This window comes from Aethalodelphis obliquidens, unplaced genomic scaffold (assembly GCF_003676395.1).
Source record: "Aethalodelphis obliquidens isolate GAN/ISIS:26980383/991018 unplaced genomic scaffold, ASM367639v1 scaffold9, whole genome shotgun sequence".
Taxonomy (NCBI): Eukaryota; Metazoa; Chordata; class Mammalia; order Artiodactyla; family Delphinidae; genus Aethalodelphis; species Aethalodelphis obliquidens.
In genome coordinates, this window is record NW_020837953.1 from 15,318,851 (window position 1) to 15,331,053 (window position 12,203).

Genomic DNA, 12,203 nt, shown 5'->3' on the forward strand with positions numbered 1-12,203 from the left:
TTCCTACAGGGGAAAATCTTAGTTCTAGTGGAAGCCAGCTTTTGAAGTCTGTAGGGTACCTGAACGGTCCTTGCCTTTGTATTCCCGGTTTCCCAGCCAGCAGAATCTGCCTCGCAGAGTTCGGGAAGGTAGAGTGCAGCTACTGAAACCATCTCAGAGTGATGGTGGTGGAGGAAGGTAGGAGAGATTTGGAGTCTAGGCCAAGTATGACTTGGCCAAATTGCTTGCCGTCTCAGGAACTCATTTTTTACTTTGCATAACAACAGGGTTTCTAGGAGCGACGGGGCGTATCTCACGCCTCATTAAGGTCCTGAACTAATACTATTTAAGAAAAAACAAAAAACTGTTTTCACTTCATTTTCTCTGCTGGTAACTAGAAACTTCGTTAAGAAATAAACAGCACAAGGGGCAGGACTTTCATTTCCATGAAGGGTGTGAGGGTAAGAGCCTTTAGGGTGACCCGGAAGTTAGATTCCTTCTGTCACCCTCCGCTTTAACTTTTGTTTGTGGGCTTTGTGACCTTGAGCAAGTCCCTTCCCTTCTCTGGGACTCCATTTCACAGTCTATCAAAGGAAACACCATCAGGCAATTTGCGCGTTTATCTGAAAACAACAGAAACGCTAGCCAGTTCCTCCATTCCTCAGGATTCTATGTAGTCTAGCTTCCTGGTTGCCGACCGTCACATGGTTTAGCCTCCCGTGCAGAATGGGCTCAGAGAATTCTTCCTAGTAGTAACACCTTCTAGTCGTGACAGGCTTTCACTTTTGTTTCCTTCTCTGCCATGGCAGCGCCACCCCTTCCCGTTGTGCGATACCCAATGAGACTTTGGGCCGGAGAAACAGCTTATCCGCCCTGGCACAGGAGCAGGCTCCGGCCAGAAATCCGCCCAGCGCTGGGGCAGGGGCGTGTCGCCAGCGGTCGGGCGGAACTACCACTCCCAGCGGGTAGCGCGTCGGGAACAGCCGCGCAGGCCTCCAGATCCCGGCCGTGCGGCCCGTTGGGGGCTGGAGTCTTAACGGCGCGTGCACGTGAAGGAAGGAAGGAGCCGAAGGTGGGAAGGGGTCGGAAAACACACGAGTCTACGAAACCGGTTTGTTAGTACTTGTAGAGGTAGTTTGGAGATGCGTGCTTGCCGAGAGGTGCGGTGTGGGAGGGTGCAGAATGAAGGGGCGGGGAAAAACGGGTACACACACACCCACCCACTCACTCATTCACACGCGCCCAGGCCCTAGTGTCGGGAGAGGGGATGTGAAGGGGAGTACCAAACCCAGCTGGTCTCCGCCTCTGAGGCGGTGCGAGGAAAGGCAGAGTGTTCAACTCTGCAGAGGGGCGGGGGTTGACCATGCGCCGCCTCGAGCCGCAGTGGAGGGAGCTGGGGGCAGGGCACGGAATAACCGCCGTTCTCGCGGCTAAACGTTGGCAGCTTGGGGCGTCGGGCGGGTCACCAGAACAGGGCTCACGCGCGTGCGCGTGCGCCCTTGTGGGCGGTGCGAGAGGGTGGGCGTGTGTGAGGCGGGGTCAGATTAGGGGAGGGCCGGACTGGTCGTCGCTCCTCCCCCTCCACCCGCTCTGCCCCTCCTGGGCCGTGTGGGCCGGGCAGCCATTTTGGGAAGAGCTTTGTTATGGTTGTGGGCTCTACACCTCTGCCGGATCAGGAAGCTGGGGACGCACCCTCAGACGCCGCGACTGGTCCCTAGCTGTAGCCCTGCCGCTGCCCGGTGAGTGGGAGTTCCGGACGACGGGGCGGTAGGGGATCTTGAGTGGTCCGGCGCAGGGCTCCGCCCGGTGCCTGACGGGCCGGCTGTTGAAACAAGTTGAAGAAGGCTCTCACACAGGTGGTTGGGTGTAGGTTGGGCCGGGGACCGGGAGCAGAGCTCACGGGTCGTGTGGTTCGGACGGGGCACCTTCCCCCGCGCGTGGAGCTTTGCACATGAGCGTCGCCGCGACTCTGCCGGAGCGCTCCTAGTTCAACTTTGGTCTTCGGGTCGGAACGCTCACCTGCGGCTCTCTGGCTCCTCTCCAGGCGTTCCGGCTTGTTGGTGGTTGAATAGCTTGGTTTACGGGTTTTTTTCTCCTTCTTGAATTAGAGCCAAGGGCTTTTGTTTTCCAATGATGGAAAGTCTAAGGGAAAAAAGCGTGTAAGTCAAATGTGGGGTATCTGAGGGGAAAAGAAGAGCTTTAACCTCCCACGCCTGTTCCCAGCGTTCCGGTTCCCCCTGGTAGCGAGGTGTTTTCGTTGATTTAGATTGTCTATCCAGCACCTACTGACCCCTCCCTCCCTGGAAACAAAAAAGGCTGGTCGATCTTGAAGTGTTTTAGTGAGGATTTTTTTCTGTTTTACATCTACCTCTCCCCACCCCCGTGAAATTCAAAAGAAAGGCTGAATCTAAAATGGCTGTAGCTTGGGGAAGTGCCCTGAGCTTGGTAACTTAAATACGTTAACATGTCTTAAATTCTTAGTTGTTTTTCCTACGGGGACAACAGCTGGATCTTTCATCTTTTTGCAGTTTGTGTCTTATGTTGAAGAGTCTTCGCTAGGTGAAAACAAAGGTGAGGCTAAAGTAGTTTGCTTACTCCGAAAGTTTACATAAGAGTGGGTGCGGTTTGGGTGGTGTTTTTTTTGGTAGTTGCTTATAGTTTTGAAATTGTGCTGTGGTGTTAATTTTATCAGCCAAGTTCGTGCTTTGAGATTGGTTTGCCATATTTGTTGAAATACTTGCTCTTAACTTTGATATTTATAGCTTATCTGGAATAAACAAAGTTTATGGTGGCTCATGTTTTAGTTTAGTAATAGAAGTCACATTCTTTGTAAATCCCTTCCAAAAGTAAAGTGATTGGTAGTCTTCAGTACACTCAGATTTATAGTTTGGTCATTGCTGGCCTTTTCTAAGGTCTTTTATGTGTAATGCTTGAAAGAGAATCAGAGTGCTGTTAAGTTTGGGACATTTATTAGAAAAGTGTAAGACAACAAGTGAAAACATTTTAGATTTGGAGTGTCTGATTGTTGTACCCTTTCAAACAAAAGGCTGTGTTTTTGTTTGCTGACTTTTTTTTTTTTAAACCTTTAGATCCAGAAGTTTAACGGAAAACAAAAAGGCATAGAATGGAAACCAAAAACAGTTAACTTCAGTATTTGGGAAGATGCTTGAGTTTCAATCTGTCTAAAAGATAAAATAATAAAATGCTAATTGTGAATGAGAAGTTTGGAATTAATAGTAAAATAAAGTGTCATCTTCCTTCCCTAGGGAGTCAGTTTCAATTTACCTTTCTACATTCTTTCAATACAAAAGTTTACTTTTGTCAACTCCCCTAGGATTTGTTGTTCTTAAATTATTTTGGTGGTTTTACAGGACAAAAGTGCTTTATAGAAATTACAAGTCAGTTGCTTTGTGTTTTGCTGTTGTTGACTACTGGACCTGTAAACTTGGGTGAGACCTTACTCTGATTTTTTTTCAGGATACTCAAAACAGTTTGTACATATTGATATAAGTATTCTTTCAGTTGATTCTGAATAGTATCTTATCAGAGCTCTTGAAATTTGGTGGTGGTGGTAGGGTGTTAGGAAGCCATTTTTCTTTTGAATGAATTCCATCTTACCAGTTTTCTCATCAGTGGCTGTTTAGTAGCTTGGCTGAGGAGAGCACATGCAACCATTTTAATAAGTTTGGAATGACAAGAAATCTGGGACACATTTCTGCTTATAATTCATTTTTAAATGCTTAAAGATAAAACCTACAATTCTGAATCATACTTCAGCAGATTGCATATCTTTGTTTTATGATTCAGTGTATATGCACTTAGTAATAACTCTAATGTACCAGAGGCTGACAGTTGCTCGAAGTGCTTTATATTTATTAACTTGTTTATTTCCGTCAGAAAGATATTGTTTTATCCCCATTTTTTAGTTAAGGAAAATAAGTTCAGAGATTCATCCAGCTAGTAGGTCACAGACCCTGTATTTAAACCTAAGCAATCTGTTTCCAGGTCACTGTGCTTAACCATTATGGTTGCTACCTTTAACCATGAAAATAAAAATAAGACTATTGGAAAGGTGAGACACAACAGTTTTTTAAATATCCCAACTGAAAAAATAGTTCATGGCAAAGGCAAATTTTGGTGTATGTATTTATGGTTTTTCAAATAATGGGTGGGATGGGATATCTAGGTGATACATAGAAAACATGCTACTTCATAACTGACTATAGTTGCCATTGTCTGCAATTTGATATGTGGTTATGCTGAGAGCTAGCTGACCAAGTCACTTCAAAATCAGGCTCTGATTTTTATTTCCCACTGAAGTCTGCTCAAAACAAAACTGGCTATAATCAAACTTGAAAAATAGTTCAGTGAGATGAGCTGAACTTCTTTTGTCCACAGGTATATATCTTAACTAATGAGGTAAAATATTGCTAATGTTATGTAAATTGAATTTTTGTAGGTGGTTTAAAATATACGAGGCAAATATTTAAAGGAGTCTAATAGTTGTTTTTCTTTACTAAAGCAAATAAGGAGCCTTTGGGACTTCCTGGCGGTCCAGTGGTTAAGACTACACTTCCATTGCAGGGGGCGTGGCTTCGATCTCTGGTTGGGGAACTAAGATTCTGCATCCCACATAGGGCGGCCAAAAATAAATAAATAAATAAATAATTTTTAAAATAAATAATGATAATCAGCCTTTAATTGATCTGTTGGAAAAATTATTTTTCAGACAAAATGGTTCAAACTTCTCTTAAGAAAGTTTCTTATAAGAAATGCTAGAGGCTGTACTATTGTACTGTTGTTCCTGCCTGTTAAGGAGTAGGAATACCTAGATGACTATAAAACATTCCTGCCCCACCCCCAGAACTTAGTAGTTTAACAGATAAGCACAAAAATATTCACAGGATAACAACACAGAAAGCTATCATTCTTAAGGGAGTTGATTTTTTAACATACTCATTAAGCTTACCTTCCTTTTCTGTAATAAAACTACTTTGCCATATATCAGTCAGATGTCAGGCTAGAGAATCACCAGCATGAACAAAGTTTTAGTGCACTTTTCTGAGCAGCAGGTCTGTTTATGTTGAACAAGTTTGTTATTTGTTTTTTTTTTAAAGAAAAAATTGAATTAATTTAAGTTTGGCTATTCTTTATATTGCAGAATCCTGTTTCTGCTGATTATATGTTTAAATTTCATTATATAAAAAAGTTCTCTTCTGAATTACTGCTATCCTTGAAGTTTACAAGTATGTTGAAAAGTTGGTTTGGGGGTTCTTTGGTTAGTTAATTAAAAGGTAGAGCTATTCCAGTGTTCCAGCTATGTGTTTATGAATTATTAACTGTGCTTTTTAATTAATCTTACCAGGTATGGTGGAAGGATAGTGGGAACCATTTATTGTGGGCTTCATAAGCTAGAGACTTGTAACAGAGTCCAATCATTATTCCTTAAAACACTTGTTTAACATACTTGATATTAACCCTTCTATAAGTGGGTGTACAGAGGATCCAAGAAGTTAAGTGGTTTATATAACATAGTGAGATGTGGGGACTCAGCTTTCTCCGATTCCAAAGCTGGGTTTTCACCACATCATGGTAGAGAGATAGCATGGTACGATAATTAAGGGCAGCAGCATTATAGCCTGGGTTTGAACCTCTGCGTTGCCACTTACAGCTTTGAGACCTTGGTGGAGTTTTAGTAAGATTTCTGCCTGTTTCTTTCTCTGTTAAATGGGGATAATAGTACCTTCTCATAGGGTTTCTGTGGTAAACAAATGAAATAATATTTGTAGAGTTTTTAATACAATGCCTGTCCATTGTAAGCACTTCATAATTGTCAAGTAAATTGTTTGAAATTGTCTTTAATGAACATCCTTTTACCAGTTGAGTGAAATTCTGTGAAATCTGAACAGATTGTTGGACGTGGACTTTTAGGTTTTTGTTTTTCCTTTTCTAGATATTTTCTGTTGACCTCTCTTGTTTATTTGAATCAGGATCCAGGTCCCACACATGGTAGTTGACTGATATTCTTTCAAGCCTCTTAGTTTGTATGTTTCTTCTGTTTTTTTTTCCTTGCACTTTGTTGAAGAAACCAGGTCATTTGTCCTGCAGTTTCCCACATTCTAGATTTTCCTGATTTCCAGTAAATTGGTAGTTTTTTTTTTCTGGTTTGTTCAGTGATTCTCATCTATATCATTTTCTCACAATTTCTCTATTGAGCAGCATAGAATAATTGTATGAGTTATTTATCCTCCTTCAGTCTGCTTGTAAAATGGAGTGTTCGGTTTGGTCCTGTGCCCAATTCAGTGTTAACTTTTCTAGGTAGTTTGTTTCCTGTCCTTTTTTTTTCTACATAGTATATATTTGTTGTATTATAAAATTGAGTTAAGTATGCTGGGTTTGTAGTGGTTTTGTTTTCTTGTTTTGGTTACTAGTGAATAGTTTCCTCAGCGTATTTGGTCAGAAAATTTCTCAAAACTGCATTTTTTTTACCTGTTGTTTATCCCCCCACCCCCCAACTATTAATAAGCATTTTATTCTTAACACTTATGGAGTACTCACTATAGACCAGACACTTGGATTTTTTTGTTTTCCCTGGGAAAAATATCCAGGCACTATTCTTAACACTTTGCATATATTCACTCATTTAATCATCAACTTTCCAACAATCTCCAAATTACAGGTAATGATTTGAAGCAAAAAGAGGTGCCCAACGTTGTGTATGGAAAATTTTAGAGGCTCTGAATGACATTGATTTCCTGGAGAGAGGATTTACTACATAAAGTGGGAATTGATCCCCCTCGCCAAGAAAAAAAGAAAGTGAAGTGACTTCTCCAAAGTCACACAGCTAGTACATGGCAGAGCCAACTAGATCCAGAGTCTGCTCTTCTAACTTAAAAGTAATGTTTGGATTAGAAGCACAGTTTATTCTTGAGAAGAGATTTTTAGATATGCTTGTAAGTAAAATGTGCTTGAAGTAAAATGTAGGTTTCCTAATATAGTAGTCACTACTATTAAATGTTTCAATTATAAAAGACAGTATAGTTTTTTAAAAGTGACAAATAGCCTATTTACTTATATTCATAGGAAATTGAAGCCTTTCACAGTCAGCACAGCTGCAGATATTTGATAAAAGTTATCACTACTTGAATGACTTGTCTGTAGTGTAGTTGATACAGTGACTTTTGATTTTTGTGCGGGGGGGGGGGGTGCGGACATGCCACTCGGTTTGTGGGATTTTAGTTTCCTAACCAGGGATTGAACCCGGGCCCTCCGCATTGAGAGCATGGAGTCCTAACCACTGGACCGCCAGGGAAGTCCCAGATAGTAGTGACTTTTGGAGCAAATACTATAAAAAACATTTTTGCTGTTTTTAAAATCGTATAGTTTCAGATACTTTTCATAAATCTAATCCACTTAGTTATCTGAATCTCACAGCCAGAATTTATTGTGTCAGTTTGCATCAGGTGATAAATGTACTTTTGTAACATACTATGCTTATTTGGAACTGTTGTGATTTAAGTAAATTTCATTTCTGTTAGTGGGATAGGTATGGTTGCAGCAGGTGCTTGTCCCCTTTAAATGACAAAATATTGGAAAGGCGATAACTACCTGAGAAAGTTTATAAATTTTAGTCTTCAAAAATTTTATACTTTATGAAATTAGTTTCAGGAAATGTTTTTTGAAACTGAATTCATTTTCAAAATGTTTTTTGAAAATGACTTGGAAGAAGGCACAATGATTAAAATTTATTACTAATGGGAAGACTGGCAAGATTCCTGTGTTGGACATTCTACTAATTGGGCTTTAAGGTTATCCTTTGTTGTTTCTTTTGTCTGTTTACCATTTTAAGCCTGTTCCAGTATTGCCTTTTTGTGAATCTTAGTGGGAGAGGAAGCTGGAAAGGACATGTAACTCGTAACTTGTATGCATGCACACATATGCTTTCTGCCCCTGGTAGCTGTGCCCCAAGCTGTGCCTATCAAATACACTTGACTGGGGACTTGAATCTGGAGTGAGAGAGATACAAAGGAGCAAGGACAGTTTAGAATTAATTCTATTGTCTGGTGGCAGTGGCAGAGCTAGCTAGTGGACAGTTTCCTGAGAGACTTCCTGTGATGTGACCTTGGTTGGTGGTTTTGACTGCTTAGCTTTTCTTGAATTTTTACAGGTTTGACAAATCATTCATTTTTTGAACTCCCAATATCCTACTGATAAATTTCCTTTTCTGCTTAATCTACCTAAATACAGTTTATTTTTTTCAACCAAGGGCCCTGATTTGTAAAATTGACTAATATAATTTGCTCCTTCTAAAAGATTTAGTTACTGCCTCTGTTTAGGGTGATCTCCTAACTCATGAAGTAAAAACACTTCCATGAATGTCTTTTTTAAAGACAAACTTAGAGAAGAATTTTTCCTTTTATCCACTCCCAATTCTTAAAAGCAGTAGTTCTCAACCTTTTAAAATATATCTGAGGTAAGGCCTGGGCACCATTAGTTTATTAAAGCTCCCCATGTAATTCTGTCTTTAAGTAATTCTTTTATTATTACAAAAACAGTGTTGTGATGTGTAGATAATTAGAGTATACAGATATGCGAAAATAAAAACTTGACATTCCTATCATTCAGAAGTCACCACTGTTAACAACTTTTGGTGCATTTTTTCCCCAGATCTTTCTCTAAGCACATATGTGTAGGCTTTTATTTTTATTTTACGAAAATGAGATCAGTTTACAACTTGGCTTTTTTTGTCCAGTGATGCCTACAGTCCATGTTCATTTCCTCTAGTATGCAGGTTCTATTATTCAAATTTCCCCAGCTGATCCAGAAAAATGTTTGTTACCGCTGGCTGGCTATCCAAACTTTGATAGTATCTAAACTAGGACCTTTTCACATATAACACTTTGTTTGGGGAATTCCCTGGCAGTCCAGTGGTTAGAACTCAGTGCTTTCACTGCATGGCCCGGACTCAATCCCTGGTTCGGGAACTAAGATCCCGCAAGCCTCGCAGCAATCAATCAATCAATCCATCCCACTTGTTTAATTTCTTTTTGTCTCTTTTTTTTTTTGGCTGCTTTGGGTCAGTCGTTGCTGTGCGCAGGCTTTCTCTATTTGCAGTGATCAGGGGCTACTCTTCGTTGTTGTGCGCGGGCTTCTCTTTGCGGTGGCTTCTCTCGTTGTGGAGCATTGCCTCTAGGTGCACAGGCTTCAGTAGTTGTGGCTCACAGGTTCTAGAGCGCAGGCTCAGTTGTTGTGGCGCATGGGCTTAGTTGCTCCACAGCATGTGGGATCTTCCCGGACCAGGGCTCAAACCCGTGTCCCCTGTATTGGCAGGTGGATTCTTAACCACTGCGCCACCAGGGGAGCCCTCTTTTTGTCTCTTTAATCTAGCTTAGTCCTTATTTTTCAGTGACACTGACTTTGAGACTGGACTGGTTATCCTGAGAATGCTTCTGTACAGTTGCATTCTTGTGGTATCTCTTAGTTCGTTCCTTTCGTTCATGTATTTTTCTCTAAAGTTTACAGCTAAAAGCTTGATGGATTTATATGTAAATACTTTGGCGAGAATACATCATAATTCTATCTCATTTTGCATCATGTCATAAAGCACATAATACCTGGTTGACCTACTTTAGTAATGCTAAGGTTGATCCTTGGATTAAGGTAGTAATAGCTGGGTCCATACATTAAACAGTAAGATTTCCCCCCTTGCAGCAAGAAATTAATTTGGGTGGTGCTACTTTGTACTGCGTTCCCAGTTTCTTACCAGTCATTGGCCTAATTTTTTTAAAGACAGCTTTATTGAGATAGAATTTACATAACATAAAATTCACCCACTTTATATGTACAATTTAATGTGTTTTTTTTTAGTTTATTCACAGAGTTGTACAACCATTGCTACTATCTAGTTTTAGAACATTTTCATCACCCCAAAAAGAAATTCCATAACCGTTAGCACTCACCTCCTCAACCCTAGGCAGCCATTAATCTCCTTTCTGTCTCTGTGGGTTTGCCTATTCTGGACATTACCTATAAATAGAATTATATGGTATGTGGTCTTTTGTGTCTGGCTTCCTTCACTTAGCATAATGCTTTTAATGTTCATACCTGTTTTAGTATGTTTCGGTACTTTTTTTTTGCCACATAATATTTTGTTGTATGGTTATACCACATTTTGTTTTTCCATTCATTGGTTGATGGGCATTTGGATTGTTACCTCTTTGCAGTTGTTATTAATAATGCTGCTGGGACTTCCCTGGTGGACACAGTGGTTAAGACTCCATGCTCCCAATGCAGGGGGCCCAGGTTCGATCCCCGGTCAGGGAACTAGATCCCTTGTGCCACAAGGAAGATCCCGCACGCCGCAACTAAGACACAGTGCAGCCAAATAAATGAATAAATAAAAAATAATGCTGCTGTGAACATTCATGTGTAAGTTTTTGTGTGGATGTATGTTTACATCTTTCTCGGATCTTTCTAGGAGTAGAATTGCTGGGTCATAGGGTTAACTTTTTAAGAAACTATTTTCTGAAGTGATCTTATTATTATACATTCCCACCAGTAGTCAGTGTATGATGGTGTCATTTTCTCCACATCCTCAGCAGTACCTGTTATTGTCTGCCTTTTGATTATAACCATCCTAGTGGGTGTGAAATGGTATCTTACTGTGGGTTTCATTTGCATTTCCCTCATGGCTAATGATGTTAAGCATCTTTTCCTGTACTTATTGGTCTGTTGTGTATCTTGAGAGAAATGTCTGTTCCTTTGCCCACTTTATTTATTTATTTATTTATTTATTTATTGTTGCTGTGTTGGGTCTTCGTTCCTGCACGTGGGCTTTCTCTAGTTGCCGCAAGCGGGGACTACTCTTCATTGCGGTACGCGGGCGTCTCATTGCGGTGGCTTCTCTTGTTATGGAGCGCGGGCTCTAGGCACGTGGGCCTCAGTAGTTGTGGCTCGCAGCCTCTAGAGCGCAGGCTCAGTAGCTGTGACGCACGGGCCTTGTTGCTCTGCGGCATGTGGAATCTTCCTGGACCAGGGCTTGAACCCGTGTCCCCTGCATTGGCAGGTGGATTCTTAACCACTGCGCCACTGGGGAAGTCCCTTTGCCCACTTTTTAATTGGGTTATCTTTTTATTCTTGAATTGTACAGGTTATTTTTTTTTTAATTGAGTTGTAATCCACATATATCTTATTAGTTTCAGGTGTATATGATAATAATTTGATAATTATAGCATATATTGTAAAATAATCAACACAGTAAGTCTTGTTAACATGTGTCGCCATATAGTTATAGAAATTTTTTTTCTTGTGATAAGAACTTTTAAGAACTTCTCTCTTAGCAACTTTGAAATATCCACTACAGTATAATTAACTATAGTCACCATGCTACACCTTACATCCTCATAGCTTATTTATTTTATAACCGGAAGTTTGTACCTTTTGACCCCCCCCTTCACCTATTAAGCCCACCCCACCCCACCTCTGGCAACCACCAGTCTCTTCTCTGTTAATGAGCTTGGTGTTTTTTTAGATTGCACATATGAATGAGATCATATGGTGTTTTGTCTTTCTCTGTCTTATTTCACTTAGTATAGTACCCTCAATGTTCATCCATATTATTGCAAATGGCAAGAATTCATTCTTTCTTATGGCTGAATAATATTCCAGTGTGTGTGTGTCTGTGTGTGTATGTGTACATACACACCACATTTTCTTTATCCATTTATCCATCAGTGGACACTTCCTATATCTTGGCTATTCTAATAATGTTTCAGTGAACGTGGGAGTGCATATATCTTTTCAAGTTAGTGTTTTCCTTTCCTTTGGATAAACACCCTGAAGTAGAATTGCTGGATTATATGTTAATTCTATTTTTAAATTTTTGAGAAATCTCCATACTGTTTCGCATAGTGGCTGCACCAGTTTACATTCACACCAACAGTGCACAGGGATTCCCTTTTCTCTACATCCTCGCCAGTACTTATTTCTTGTCTTTTTGATAATAGCTATTCTAACAGGTGTGAGGTGATATCTCATTGTGATTTTATTTTGAATACAGTTCCCTTATCAGATATACGATGTGCAGATCTTTTCTCTTAGTCTGGGTTGTCCTTTCACTTCCTTCATGGTGTCCTTCGGAGCACAAACGTTTTATTTTGACGATGAAGTCTAATTTACCGTTGCCTAAGCTAAAATCACTCCTGTGTTTACTTTAGCTGTTACAC

The 12,203-nt window shown here is 40.5% G+C and overlaps 1 protein-coding gene across 5 annotated transcripts in view; it reads left to right on the forward strand.

The window, feature by feature from the left end:
- Positions 1–68: 68 nt before the first annotated feature.
- The window catches only part of GPBP1L1 (GC-rich promoter binding protein 1 like 1), a 57,563-nt gene continuing 45,428 nt past the window's right edge, over positions 69–12,203 (forward strand). For 2 of the 5 annotated variants that reach the window (XM_027108700.1, XM_027108696.1), the window contains exon 1: positions 1,594–1,718. The gene's annotated coding sequence lies outside the window, so the exon portion shown is untranslated. Of the gene's footprint in view, positions 178–964; positions 1,091–1,593; positions 1,719–12,203 lie in introns of those variants that run through there. The other 3 variants (XM_027108698.1, XM_027108699.1, XM_027108697.1) reach the window with 3 other exon arrangements.